The sequence below is a fragment of the Chanodichthys erythropterus genome, chromosome 19 (assembly GCF_024489055.1).
Source record: "Chanodichthys erythropterus isolate Z2021 chromosome 19, ASM2448905v1, whole genome shotgun sequence".
In the NCBI taxonomy this organism is placed as follows: Eukaryota; Metazoa; Chordata; class Actinopteri; order Cypriniformes; family Xenocyprididae; genus Chanodichthys; species Chanodichthys erythropterus.
Genome location: NC_090239.1, coordinates 21,056,088 through 21,067,590, shown reverse-complemented (window position 1 = coordinate 21,067,590; position 11,503 = coordinate 21,056,088). Strand labels below are relative to the sequence as shown.

General features: G+C 46.4%; 3 non-coding genes across 3 annotated transcripts; all 3 read left to right on the top strand.

Annotated features, from left to right (window-relative positions):
• The first annotated feature begins 8,414 nt into the window (after nucleotides 1–8,414).
• trnal-aag (transfer RNA leucine (anticodon AAG)) lies at nucleotides 8,415–8,496 on the top strand. Its single transcript has one exon. It is a non-coding gene; the product is annotated as a tRNA-Leu (tRNA).
• Nucleotides 8,497–8,693: 197 nt separating this feature from the next.
• trnal-uag (transfer RNA leucine (anticodon UAG)) lies at nucleotides 8,694–8,775 on the top strand. Its single transcript has one exon. It is a non-coding gene; the product is annotated as a tRNA-Leu (tRNA).
• A 671-nt stretch (nucleotides 8,776–9,446) lies between these two features.
• On the top strand, nucleotides 9,447–9,528 carry trnal-aag (transfer RNA leucine (anticodon AAG)). Its single transcript has one exon. It is a non-coding gene; the product is annotated as a tRNA-Leu (tRNA).
• Nucleotides 9,529–11,503: the final 1,975 nt, after the last annotated feature.

Genomic DNA, 11,503 nt, shown 5'->3' with positions numbered 1-11,503 from the left:
TTGCATGCACTGACTGGACCGTTTTTAACGGCACTTTGGATAAGAGGCTGTCAGTTATAACGGACTATATAAAGTTTTGTATGAGTAACTGCATACCAACAAAAACCTACAAAACCCTACAAAGCTGTCTGCAATGAGCTACTTAACGCTCTCCCTTTAGATCCACCAACAACTCCTCCCTTCACAGAGGTGGCTGTTCGACAGGAGCTGAGTAGGTGTAAAATTGGCGAGGCCATGGGGCCGGACGGCATCCCTGCCAGGGTGCTCAGGCTTTGTGCAATGGAACTCTCCCCGGTTTTCTATTCCACAATGCATACAGTCATACACTACAGCACGGTGGCCAACCCTATGGAAAAATTCCACCATCATTCCTCTACCAAAGAAACCCCGCCCATTAGAGCTCAACCATTACAGACCTGTTGCTCTCACACCCATAGCAAGCAAATGTTATGAAAAACTGATTCTGCACACCATCCTGTCAACTGTCAGCCCACAGCTGGACAAACATCAGTTTGCCTATAAAGCCAGGCGAGGGACGGAGGATGCTGTTGTATCCTTCATTCCCTCCTTCAACATCTGGAAGTATCTGGTAACTTTGCTGCAGTTCTTTTTGTGGACCTAAGCTCAGCTTTTAATACAATCCAACATCATCAGATGATTAAAACACTACACCAACTCAATGTTGCACCTCAATACATCCATCTGATTCACAGTTTCTTGAGCAACAGGCCACAGGCTGTGAGGATAGGGTCTGTCACATTGGACACCACCATAACTAACACTGGAGCTCCTCAAGGCTGTGTCCTCTCTCCTTTTGTCTACACACTCTACACTAATGACTGTATTAGTCCTTCACCCATTACAACATACTACAAATATTCTGACGATACTGCAATTCTGGCTCTCCTCAAAGATCACCACCATTGCTGCTTACCACAACACAATATCACATTTCACACACTGGTGCACAGACAATTTTCTCCATCTCAATGTTGAGAAAACAAAAGAACTGGTCTTTAATGCACCCAGTCTCAGTCAGATCTCCATTCATGGCAACATGATAGAACAGGTTGAGAAATTCAAATATCTTGGACTGACCCTGGATAACAAGCTCACTTTTGACCATCACATAACAGACATCTATAAACGCTCACAACAACGTCTGCATGTTCTACGAAAACTCAGTTCCCTTTACATTTCCCCTCATCTTCTGTTATTACTGTACACGAGCATTATTCAGCCCATTTTGTTATACTGCTTTACTAGTTTTTACACCATGCTGTCAGTCACCAACAAAAACAAACTGAATAAAATAACATGCATAGCTTCAAAAATAATACACTCCCCTACACCCAACATCTCAGAACTCAATGACAGAGCAATAGTCCGCCTTGCCCAAACCATAATAACAGACCCAGAGCACCCCCTCAACTTCCACTTCACTCTCCTGCCCTCCGGGCGCAGGTACAGGACCCCGACATGGAGAAGGGCTCGCTTCAAAAAGAGCTTTGTACAATTTCAATCCTTAACAGGCTACAAAGCTGAACATTCACTTTTTTGTGTTTTTGTGTTGTTGTTTCTGTGTACATATGTTTTGCCAGTTGTGTGTACTGTAGTTGTGTACCCTGGAGGAGTGGAGGCATTGGCTCGAAGGAGCTCAACACCTGTGGTTCTTACGGACCATAAAAACTTAGAGTATCTATGGGACGCCAAAAGGTTGAATCCACGCCAAGCGAGATGGGCTCTCTTCTTCACCAGGTTTAACTTCACAATCTCCTACCGACCTGGATCTAAGAACATAAAAGCTGATGCTCTTTTTTACTGTATTCATGGACCTGATGAAAGTACAGACAACCCAGAGCCCATACTCCCCGAGAAATTATTTGTTAACCCCATCGCCTGGTCCGAAGAAACACTGCCCGAGTCCAATGCCTCCACCATTAGCCGGCCGGGTTGTCCCCAAGGTTTGCAGTACATCACCCGGACACAGCGCACTTGCCTCATTCATGCATCACACACGTCACTGGGCACTGGCCACCCAGGGGTCAATGAAACCCTCTTGTTGTTAAAACAGCGCTTCTGGTGGCCCAACATGGCAGCTGACATCAGGAGGTGTTTTTTTTAGATACTATGGACTGACTGACCGACAGATTAACCCCATCACCTACCAGCTGCAGCTTCCCCCTGAGTATAAAATTCATCCCACGTTCCATGTCTCCCTGTTAAAACCTCACCATCCCCCGTCATTCTCTCCACAGAGCCTGGCTAAGCCGAGGAACCCCCACTTCCTCTAATCGTGGATGACGTAGCAGCTTATCTGGTATGAGACATCTTGGACTCCCCGCGCCGTGGTGGTCACCTGGAGTACCTGGAGGACTGGGAGGGGTACGGTCCTGAAGAACGGTCATGGGTCCCTAGGAATGATATACTCGATCCAAGTCTACTTGAAGAGTTCCATGCCAGTCATCCCAACAGACCAGCTCCGCGCGTCAGAGGCCGACCACCACGATGTTGGGGTCCTCGGCCCTCAGAAGCGGCCCGTGGAGGGGGGGGGGGTAATGTCACAGTTACGCCAGGCTCCACAGTCACCCAATCATGACGCACTCCGTCACCAGAATACTAACCATCCACACCTGACACTCATCAGCACCATTATCACTGGCACTACTTAAGACACAGCAGCACACTCAGTCACTGTCCGGTCTTGTTAACGCATACCTACCTGTTATGCTTACCTCAAGGACTCCTCTGACGAATAGTTACCTGTCTCCAGCATTCTCCTGGTCTCCTATTGTTCTCCTTGTCTCCCGTGAGTGTCTCTGTTTGCTCTGCTCCTCATCTGCCTGCCATCCACAATCCCTGGGAAAAACAAGACAAGTATCAGTTCTACGATCACTCCTGCCACGAATTATACCTGCCTTCACTCACCTGCACTCTGCCCACTGTTTCTGGTTGTTTTTCATGATCCTTATTTTGTTAAAATTATTAACATTTTTGCAGATTCCGAACTGTAAGTCTCTGCTGTGCCTCAGCAGCAGCAGGACCCTAAACGTGAGGTGCAGACTCTTGTATCTCATTTCTCAAGAAGAAGGCAAAGCATGAGCAGAGCTTCTTCATAGTGAACGCATTCAGCTCCATTCCTAAGCAAACAACGTAAAGTTTGTGGGTATCCTCGGGTGTCATAAAATGTGTACACCAAGGCATGCACTTTCTAAAGCAATTGCTGCTTGATTTATCCATATTTATCCATTTTTTTTTAGATTACACAGACTACAAACAGCTCCTGAAGACAAAAAAGGCACCTTTTTATACTCACGGGTGCTCTGCTTATGACGTAATGGACTATCGTCCACCAGTGAATATTAGCATGAGGTTACACACAGGGTCGGGGAGTATCGAAATACTAACTTAGTTGCGTATTTAAAATATAAAATTTGAATAACTGTATTTCATTACAGTTATATTTTAAATGGGTGGTAATCAAATTACAGTTACATCAAAAAAGTATTTTAGATTACCAAAGTGATTACTTTGAATTTTAATGTAATTTATTTCATCTAAACATTAATGAATGTAAACTGTGACTGGCAATTACTGTAAACAGCAATTGGTAATTCTCCTGACTCTGACATCTGCAAAAGCATCCTAAGCAGTAGCATGTTTACCCACCACGCAAAGCACTAGGGGACCCCCTCCTGGAGATTTGCTTAGGGGCCCCCAATAACGTAAACTGGTCCTAAGCTACATTTCTGCTCATAAGTTTCATACCCCTTGCAGGATATGCAACATTTTAATAATTTTAACAAAATAAGACAGATCATAAAAATTGCATGTTATTTTTATATTGCATGTCTTGAATAAGTTATTTCACATAACAGGTGTTTACATACACTCCACAAGAAAAAATGACTGAATTCATAAAAATCATTCAATAATTGACATATCCTTGAATCTTAACTGTCCTGTCATTACCTGGATGATCCACGGCTGTTTTTATGTTTTGCGATAGTTATTTGGGAGTCCCTTGTAACTGTAAAAAAAAAAAAAAAAGAAAAAAAAAAAAAAAGTGAACTTAAAGGTGCATTATGTAAGAATTTTGTCTGCTAGAGGTCACTAGAGACCTATTCAAAATGAAGGCGGAACTTGATGACGGCAAGTTTGAGCGCAGAATCTTGGGACAAGTGGTCTTTACCTCAGTGGCTGGTGGAAAAGAACTGAGATCAGAAATCATGTTCATGGATGTGATTATTAATGTTACTGTAGTATGAGGAAGAGTAGGACCGAGTATTGTGGCAGCTGAACAAGAACGCTGGAGCGATTGTGCAACATACACCTCACTAGTAGTAGAACTTTTATTATTAATATATTAAAGCGTCTTTGGTGTTTCCATGGTTTCTACAAAACCATGGAAATATAAGCGACGCCTCCTCACATGTCCCGGAGCCTTGGTTTAAATTGCAATTTTCTCACGATTTACAAATAGTTGGAAACATTTGGGATATTGTAAGTACTCAAGTGAACAAAATATATAACACTGGCCTAGTGGTTTTTGGATATTTTACTGCAAAAATATTACATATTGCACCTTTAAAATTACTTTTTATCTCCCAATTCTGATTTTTTTTTCTCAGAATTTGCATATATAAGCTCATAATTGCAAGTTATAAAGTCAGAATTGCAGGATAAAAATGCGCAATTCTGACTTTTTTCTAGCAATTATGAGTTTAAATTTCAGAATTATATTTCTGATTTCTTTTCTTGTATTTCTTGCCTATTCTCAATGTTGCGAGTTTATATCTCACAATTCTGAGAAAAAGTCTGAATTGTGAGATTAAAACTTGCAATTACATTTTGTGTGTGTGTGTGTGTGTGTGTGTGAGTGTTACATACTGTCATGAGCCAGGTTTGATTTTCTCCTTATTTCCACTTTTCCCTCTGTCTTCATTGCCTATTAGACTCAGCTGTTTGTCATTACTATCAGTGCTCATGCTGAGTTGCCTTAACACCTGTTTCACTTCTTCTCTGATTTTCTTTGCTATTTCTCCCTGTTGTTTTGTCATTTCTTTGTCAGATGATTAATTACCATATTGTGCTGTTATCTCTCTGCTTGGATCCAGATATACTTAACGTTTGTTTGTGTGTCCTTCTCAGTCTTAGTCCCATTAGCCGTCTTGAAATCCAACCTTCTGAGCCCTCTGGACTTCAAGCCTGGTTTCTGCCAGCTGCCAGACATTGAGCATTCCCTCTACAACCTGCCGCGCTTCCAGAACTGAGACTGAGCTACTGAGCACTGCGAGCCATTGCCAGATTTGCTTCTTAATTTGTTTTGTCTGTTAACCAGCTGCAAGCATCTAAGAGGATGACGCTTGGCAGTCTGCCTATGTTGAACGTTATCTGAACTGTAAAGAAATTTACAGACACAAGCAAGAGCTCTCCGCGGCTAGGCACGCAGTGGAGAGTCTCACTGCTCAGGTAACGGACTTGAATAGTCGCCTACAGTATCTTCACCGAGATCAGCCTATTCCACTGACTTCCAGCGGAACCTCCAAACTGAGAGTCAACAACCCCCGGCGTTATTCAGGTGACCCCACCGAATGCAGAGTGTTTCTATCCCAGTGTGAGGTTGTCTTTTCCCTGCAGTTTTCAATGTGTGCTGCTGACCGTGCCAGGGTTGCTTTTGCCATATCTCTATTGTCCGGAAGGGCGCGTGACTGGGCTATGGCTGTCTGGGAGGCGGAGGCTGCCTGTTGTCAGAGTTTCATCGCGTTTAAGGAGGAGATGATCAAGGTATTTGATCGATCCATCTTTGGACGCGAGGCTTCTCATCTGCTTGCTGTGCTGCGCCAGGGGAAACGTTCCTTTCCAAACTACGCCATCGAATTCTGCACTCTTTCTGCAACTTGTGAGTGGAATGAACCGGCCCTGACTGCTCGTTTCCTGGAAGGATTGAACCCCGATCTCAAGGATGAGGTCTATGCGCGTGAAGTCCCCGTTGCATTTGATCAGCTGGTGGAATTAGCTATCAGACTGGACAAGCGATCTGACCTACAGCGCCGTGCCCGCGATGTGCCATCTGTACCACCCACTCCTCCTCCTGCTGCTGAGATACCATTCGAAGCTGCACAGTTTCCTGAACCCATGCAAGTGGCAGGGATACAGACTGCTCCCGCCGAACGGCAGCACCGTGTTTTGCATAGGCCATGCATGTACTGTGGCCGTTCAGGCCTGTTAAAAGGAAGCGCTCATCAGTAGATCGGGGAGTACTGTCGAGCGCATCATCGCTGCCCTCACTTCATCTAAGACTTGTTTCGTTTGGACCGAATCTGTGCAACTCACGTTCGATAAACTCAAGGAGCTGTTCAACACAGTTCCCATACTAATAACGCCTGACCCCGAGAGACAATTCATCGTCAAGGTTGATGCCTCCGATGTGGCTGTAGGAGCAGTTTCATCCATGCGCTTATTTTTCCCACCGACTCTCGGCAGCCAAGCACAACTACGATATTGGCAACCGCAAACTCCTTGCCGTTGGGTTGGCCCTAGGTGAATGGCGTCACTGGTTAGCGGGTTCCTCTGTTCTATTCATAGTATGGACGGATCACAGGAACCTTGAATATATCCTTTCAGCAAAGAGACTAAATGCTCGCCAAGCTCGCTGGGTGCTTTTCTTTGGACGTTTTGATTTTACTATTTCTTTTCGGCCTGGCGTTAAGAACAAAAAGGCTGATGCTCTCTCACGCGAGTTCGGTACCTCGGAGAGTGCCTCCACCACTCTCTTACCAGACGGTTGTGTGGTTGGGGGCGTTATCTGGGGAATAGAGAGGCAGGTAAAGGTGGCGCTGTCCAATGTGTCTGTTCCTCGTCAATGTCCCCGGGATCTGTTATTTGTTCCCAAGTCTTTTCGTCCTGCTGTTCTTCGCTGGGGGCATTCTTCCAAATTAGTCGTTCATCCTGGGGTAAGAGGTACTCTCGCGGCCATTAGCCAGCGGTTTTGGTGGCTCATGAAGGCTCGTGATCTGTGCCGGTTCGTTCTCCTCCCGCTGGTCTACTTAGGCCACTTCCGATTCCATCTCGTCCATGGTCCCATATCGCTATGGATTTCGTGACAGGACATCCATCGTCTGCCAATAGTACTGTCATTCTGACTAATGTTGACCATTTTTCAAAGGCCACCCACTTTGTTTCGCTCTGTAAACTTCCCTCCGCTAAGGAGACGGCTCAGATTATTATTGAACACATCTTCCGACTGCATGGCCTCCCTTCTGATATTGTGTCTGGCCCCAATTTGCATCTCAGTTTTGGAGGTAGTTCTGCCAGCAGATTGGCTGTTCTGCCAGCTTGTCGTCAGGGTTCCATCCTCAAACTAATGGTCAAGCCGAACGCACCAATCAGATTCTGGGTCGAATGCTCCTCACTTTGGCCTTTCGCAATCCCTCGTCTTGGAGTGAGCAATTGCCGTGGGTTGAGTACGCCCATAATTCGCTTCCCTTGTCAGCCGCAGGGTTATCACCTTTTCAGTGTTTTCTCGGGTACCCAGGGGCGGATCTACCGGGGTGGCACGGGGTGGCAACTGCCACCCTAAGAAAAAGCTTTGCCACCCCATGTGCCACCCCAAAATTATCAGAGAATAAAATATAAATGTTAGCAGTGTTTCAAGTTCTACTACTACTTTTCAGCAGCAGCGCTTCAATGTGATGACATAAAAAAGACAGCGTATTGTAAAATAATAAGAAAACACGTCTTTCAATAAGCTGCATGACGGTTCATTAACAAATGACTCTTATGAACCTGGTTCTTTGGGAGTCAAAAACACAGTGTAGCCAAGTTCACTCATTAATTGTTTTTCATTTGTTCGTGAATCGGAAAATTACTGATTCTCGGCTAACTCAGAAGTCCTCGAATTTTTGTAATTTTTTGCGAGCTGATTCACCGACCGCCCGGTCCACTTTCATCATGGATAAAGGTCTTTTTGCCATCCGACGAAACGGTAACATGAAATCAATAAGAAGATCCCGATCACAGAAACTAGTTAGGTAAGAATCTAAACGTATTTTAGCTTTTCTCGATTGCTAACGCATTATAAGTGATTTAGTTGGCCCAGTTTCTCAAACCATTCGCTCAGTTCTCAAAACAAAGCCACATTTCTTACAATGACTAAATTAGATAGAAAAACTGATGACACAGCAGTCAAAATCTGAGAGAGCTGAATGAATAATTTACAGGGGTTTTAAACTTACACAGTACTAGTACTTTAGATGAGGGAAATTTCACTATGTACAGTAAAATGTAGCACGCAGTACACCCTCAAAGGCACGTAGGAATTTCAACGGATGTACTTGTGGCGAAGCGAGACATGATAAAAATGAAATCAATAAATGTAGGCGGAAAATGGCCCATGGAAGGCATTCTTACATGGTAGCGTGGCCGAGCGGTCTTAGGCACTGGATTAAGGCTCCAGTCTCTTCGGGGGCGTGGGTTCGAATCCCACCGCTGCCAAGACAGCATTTTAGAAGGCTCTTGTGGCTGCTATGCCTGAGCAAAAAAGACTGGAGAAGTGACACTGCATGCTCCCGGTCTCTTCCTTGGCCGCACTCAACGGGCTTCAGAGCCTCAGTGAAGGTCCACAGCTGACGCTTTCTCTATTGCTGTAAAACAAATGGGCAGAATGGGGCCCACAAAGAGAGCCCTGGCAGGGTAGCGTGGCCGAGGGGTCTAAGGCGCTGGATTTAGGCTCCAGTCTCTTCGGGGGCGTGGGTTCGAATCCCACCACTGCCAGCTGTGCTTTAAGCGTGCTCCGAAAAGGCGCAAAAGTGTTGGGAATGGAATAAAACGCTTTCCTTGGCAACAGTCCGGGCTTTCACGGACACGCAAGTTGGGCAGGATGCGTCAATCTCTCCCATGATGGTTGTCTGATTACTAAGGCGGGGTGACTCGTTCCTATCCCTGGAACCTGCCCTTCGTACGGTGGTTACCAAGTAATCGTGCTTTAATCGTTTACACTTTGAGTCAATGCCCGCATTGTTAGCTTACAATCGTAGTAATAACACTTTAAAAATGAATTTGAATGTAATAATAATGTACAGTCTAAAATAATGGAAGCAGCTTACTTGACTCATTGATAGTTTTTGGTGAAATGACAACTACCTTGTGATTTTGAGTTGAAATGCGACACAGCTGGCTGCCATTTTGGAGTAAGGCCTGAAGGCTTTGCTTAGCTGATTCAGGTGTGTTTGATTAGAGATGGAAACTGCAGCCTGCAGGGAGGGGGTGGGGCCTCCAAGAGTGTAACTGCGCACCCTTGTATTTAGAAGGCCTTTCCACCTGTCGAGGAGCTCCTTAAAGGCACGTATGAATTTCAACGGATGTACTTGTGGCGAAGCGAAACATGATAAAAATGAAATCAATAAATGTAGGCCGAAAATGGCCCATGGAAGGCGTTCTTGCATGGTAGTGTGGCCGAGCGGTCTAAGGCGCTGGATTAAGGCTCCAGTCTCTTAGGGGCCGGGGGTTCGAATCCCACCGCTGCCAAGACAGCCTTTTAGAAGGCTCTTGTGGCTGCTATGCCTGAGCAAAAAAGACTGGAGAAGTGACACTGCATGCTCCCAGTCTCTTCCTTGGCCGCACTCGACAGGCTTCAGAGCCTCAGTGAAGGTCCACAGCTGATGCTTTCTCTATTGCTGTAAAACAAATGGGCAGAACGGGGCCCACGAAGAGAGCCCCGGCAGGGTAGCGTTGTAACGCTAAGCCTTACCGGCAGAGGTAACACAATTAAAAGGAGAACTGTTTAAAATATTTGTACGTTGGGTTTAAAATGAAGACAAGAAAACAGCAGATATAAAAGAAACAGATATGTATTTACACCAATCTAAATGACACTGAACTAAAACAACACAAGATATATAAAGAGTCCTTAGACTGGTAAAAGCATACAGTCCATCAGTTCCATACCCTAAAACAGTCCACAGAAACTCTGTGTGTTGATAGTCCAATGTGTCCACCCGTGTATATACAATCCAATGTGCAATAATCCAAAGTGCAAGTGTAAGAATGAAGTCCTGGAATAGTGAGTGTTCAAACAAAAGTACTCCACAATCCAGGCAGCTTTCGACCTAAGTGTTTTCAGGGTCCCACTTCTGACACCATATTGGTGGCCCGTACGGGGAACGATTATTCTTGAATTGTTTAGTTGGGTGATAAAAGGAGAAAATGGCGTATAAAAAACGTCTCGGTTACAAAGGTAACCCTCGTTCCCTGAAGGAGGGAACGGAGACGTACGTCGGACAGACCGACGAATAGGAATCTCGCTAGAGAGGCCAATCTACTTCGAGTGTAACTAAACGAGCCAATGCACATTGGCATGCAATCATATGCATCAGCTGCTCGCCTCGCAGCGCGGGTATATAATGAGCAGCAGGTGCGTTGCATCTTCAGGTTTTCGCTGAGGAGCCGAACCGGATAGGCGGCAGCATCAGCGGGGTACAGCGACTGTGGCGACGGGACGTACGTCTCCGTTCCCTCCTTCAGGGAACGAGGGTTACCTTTGTAACCGAGACGTTCCCATTCAGTCGGTCACGTGCCCCCTTCCAGCGCTCTGTTGTAAGCCACCTGAACCCCCTTGCCTGAGGATGGTGGGACAGGGCTAACACAGAGAGAGTCGATCACTGCTGTTCCCCAAAACCCATTCAGTGAGACTATTGGATAACGCTGGGAAAGCGTACCCTTCGCTGGGAAAGGAACGCTGCGGAAGCCACATCCTTCCCCGAAGGAGTTATGTGGAGAAGTACATATGGACTAACCCTGTAGGGCTGTGCTACATATGGAAGAGCTGGGGTGACTCCAACCCGATGAAGGGTAGGTTCTCCCAGAGGGAAAGACACGGGCTTCGTTTAGGAGCAACCGTGGAACCAACCATATGGGATCCCCGTAGGGTCACACATGTGGAACCCAGCCTAAACCCGGTTCTCAAGGATACAACGGAGTATAGGCCTGGCGCCAGACGCTCCGCCATGTCGGCTGCCGAAGGGATATCGGAGGACTCGACAGGGTCTGCCTTGTAGGGACTCTCTGGAGAAAAGAAGCGCATGTAGCGCAGCAAGCCGACACTAAGCCGGGGCCTCTCCGTGCCTCTGACCTGTGGCGAGAACATGGGAGGAGACCGGCTCGACACGAAGGCTATAGTATCTAGCGAACGTGTTAGGTGTCGCCCAGCCCGCAGCTCTACAAATGTCTGTCAGCGAGGCGCCACGAGCCAGCGCCCAGGAGGATGCGACACCTCTCGTGGAGTGAGCATGCAACCTGAGCGGGCAGGGCACACCGTGAGCTTGGTAAGCCAGGGCGACGGCATCCACTATCCAGTGGGCCATCCTCTGCTTGGAGACAGCCTTTCCCTTCTGCTGGCCTCCATAACAGACAAGAGCTGGTCTGAGGTCCTGAGGCTTTAGGTTCTGTCTATGTACAGTCGCAAAGCGCGGACTGGACAGAGTAAAGCCAGGGCTGGGTCTGC